The sequence below is a fragment of the Vespula pensylvanica genome, chromosome 8, assembly GCF_014466175.1.
Source record: "Vespula pensylvanica isolate Volc-1 chromosome 8, ASM1446617v1, whole genome shotgun sequence".
NCBI classification, from domain to species: Eukaryota; Metazoa; Arthropoda; class Insecta; order Hymenoptera; family Vespidae; genus Vespula; species Vespula pensylvanica.
The window spans coordinates 1,963,440-1,967,144 of NC_057692.1; positions in this window are offsets into that span (position 1 = coordinate 1,963,440).

Here is a 3,705-nt window from a genome sequence, read left to right on the forward strand (position 1 = left end):
TTTTTTTTTTTTTATTAATAAAATAAGATTTTAGGGAAAATATACAATCCTATCTCTTTAAACATATGTGTGTGTGTCTGTGTGTATGTAAGTTTTATAAATGAAATGTGATAATAGAATATATCTAAATATATACTATAAATAAAAAATATATATCGATCATTATAATATATAAACTAATCAATATAATAAAATAATGAATATAAACGAAACACATTTATTATTGTACGATAACAAAAGAACATAAAAATAAATAAAAAGAAACAAAAAAAGAAAAAGTCGAAAGAAGGAATGAAAAAGAAAAAAAAAGATATTAACGTACAATTCTAACGAAATATTTCATTTCGAGAAATTTTCTTTATATATCGAAAGAGAGAGAGAGAGAGAGAGATATTAGCCCAAACAAAAAATATAATTATAATTTGTAAAAAGTTTTCAACAGTAGTCCGCTCGTTCATTCGTTAGTAAAAATAATTCCCACTTTCATTTCAAACGCGTAGAAATTCTAACATAGAATGTTGGGCGCTGTTAACGTAATCATTAATTAAGTTCTGGACAGAAACAAGTTGATCCGTTTGATATTTGCCGCTCGGTGGTAGGTAAGCAAGTGAAAACATGTCATGTGTTTGATCAAACAGGCATTTCTATCGAACTAAATAGATATATATGTGTATGTAAATGTGTGTGTGTGTGTGTGTGTGTGTGTGTGTGTTATTTTCGATATTATCGTGTACGATACAAGAAATAGATTTTCATAGAGAAGTATAAGATGATGGACATGGAAAAAGAAAAAAGACGAAAGTAAAAAAAAAAAAAAGAAAAGAAAAATAAAAAAAACTTTCGAAGACATTAAAATAATATAATGTGTAAAATAATAATAATAATAATAATAATAATAATGTTTTAATTATATTTATCAATTATATATTATTATACATGCCTAATGTTGATTCAAACGAAATATGTCTATCATGATTATTATGGAAGTATACAAAAAAGTAGTGATTAAAAAAAAAATAAATTAATAATAACAATATAATATATATATATATCTTCATGTATAATATATAGATAAACACACAATATTTTATATTATATTATTAAAATATTAATCTCCAGAAAATCTTTCGGATTCAACGTTGAAAAAAAAATTATCGATTAGACAAATATACAAATATCTTAGAAAGAAAGAAAGAAAGAAAAAAAAAAAAAAGCAAAAAGATAATAATGTAATAAAAATAAAAGAAAAAAATAAGAGAAATATAAAAAAACAGCAGGAACAAAAAGATAAATATAATGGACATGCCTCGTCATCATCGATTTTAATTTATATGCTAATAATTATCGAAACAAGCTAATTAACTTCAAAAACAAAAATTACTATGACTCGAGTTACTTTCATTATATATAATACGTATATTGTATACACACATACACACACACATATACCTGCATACACGCATATACTTTAATACAAAGTACTGTGTTAGATCGAACATTGATGAAACTCGAGTGAATGAAATGCCTTGAATGCATTGCTTTACGCAACGACGAAATGGTGATGTGTAGGAGTCACAAGAAACGATATATATATATATATATATATATATATATATATATATATATGTATGTATGTATGTATGTATGTATGAAGAGAGAAAGAGAGAGAGAGAAAGAAGAGAATCGAGCATCTCTCTTTACATGCACATCACGATGGTATTGTTCTACGATAATTGTGTTTCCTGGCCGCGATTCTTTTCGCATTTTTTCCTTTTTCGTATTTTATTTCTCCTCCTTCTCCTTTTTACCCCTACCACATCTCATCTTCATATCATTTATTTTTCGCGTAAAAAACATTTTTGTGTCTTACGCCGATTGAAAATATTTTTATCAATTTTGTATCGATCGATTACCTTTATAATGATATTACTTAAAAACTCTATACATTTATTAATTGAAGAAGAATTATATTTGTATGATTATTTAAAAATAGATATATTAATAAAAGATTCTATCGATATGTTAATAAAATTACGAATTTATTAATAACGATAATATATGTATACATATGTATATATATATATATTTATAAAAAAAAAAATGAAGAAGAAGAAGGAAAGAAAAAGGAAACCAAATAAAAAAACTATGATTGAGATTACGATAATAAAGAAGAAAAAAAAAAAAAAAAAGAAAGAAAGAAAGAAAGAAAAGAAGAGAAAGGAAAATAAAAAGAAAAAAGAAAAAAGAGAACAATTTTTTCATAGGCAAATTTGATTTCTGTTGAGATGAATACCTGACAAATATTGTTATTTTACATATACACATACCCATGTACATGACTCTACATACTTGTGTAGATTATACATATGTAGATACTTATATACAATAGTCGTATCGAACGAAACGCGAACCTTTGAGCCTTTCGCTTCCGGTTTTCCGATCTCTCCGCATTCGTTAAATCGGGTTCCTTGTTGCCGACATTTATGCGAACGAGAAGGCACTTTCGCTCGATTCTAGTAATCCACATGCTCAGTAAGCTCGATGATCGATTAATCGGATAAGAAATTAAATCTTTCTTTATATATGGATAACAATATTATATATATGTTTTTCTTTCTTAAATGCTCACGTTCACACATGTTTCTTGATTTTTTTATTTCTTTTTTTATATATATATATGTGTGTGTGTGTGTGTGTATTTAAAACGCAAAAAAAAAAGAAAATAGGATAAGAAAAAATTCGATCGAGCGAATAATTTTATAGCTGTTTTCATTCACAATTTTCTCTATATTTACTTTATGTTTTGATCTCTCCTTGACCATCGTTTTTTCTCACGTGTATGAATATAAATATATATATATATATATATATATATATATATATATATATATATATAGATAAATAAATATACAAGTAAACAAATTTGCAAACAGTTTCGTATTCGTGCAAGGTCGGAAATCTTTAACGATAAAACATGTAGCGTAACGAACCGATCATTATATTCGCATTATCGTAGTCTTTCAAATTGCATACCGTAAAATCACAATCGACTGTTCTCCTACTCTCTCTCTCTCTCTCTCTCTCTCTCTCTCTCTCTCTCTTTCTCTCTCTCTCTCTCTCTCTTTCTCTCTCTCTGTCCACCTATCTATTATTATTTCCTTCTTCTCCGCTTATCATCGTATCCCAATGTTGTTAAAGTGATTTCGTTGATTATCGCGTGATTTATTTATTTATTTATTTCTTTTTTTTTATTTATCTTCGCTCTTCTACATTTTTCGTTCTTCTTTTTCTTTTTTCGTATTTTTCCTTCCCGAATAAAAATAAAAAAAATCGTCACCAAGTTGTATCGACGATAATATAAATCTCACCTCGACGAATCTATTATTTCGAAATGCATTTATTCGGCGTATATACTCTAGTATAATATCGAAAGTATATGTGTATGTGCATGTGTGTATATGTGCGTCTATATATCTATGCATCTACGATTAGAACACGTGGGAAAGTGTCGGTGCATAGATTCGCTTGGATGCGCGTACTTCGTACGCGTCCGGTGTCCTTCGCGAACTGCAACTTGCACTATACCATGTCTATACTATGTACTATTTTTTTTTCCTTTTTGTTTCTTTTATTTATTTTTTTTTTCTTTTCCTTCTTTTTTTTTTTTTTTTTTTTTTTTTTTTTTTTTTTTTTTTTTTTTTTTTT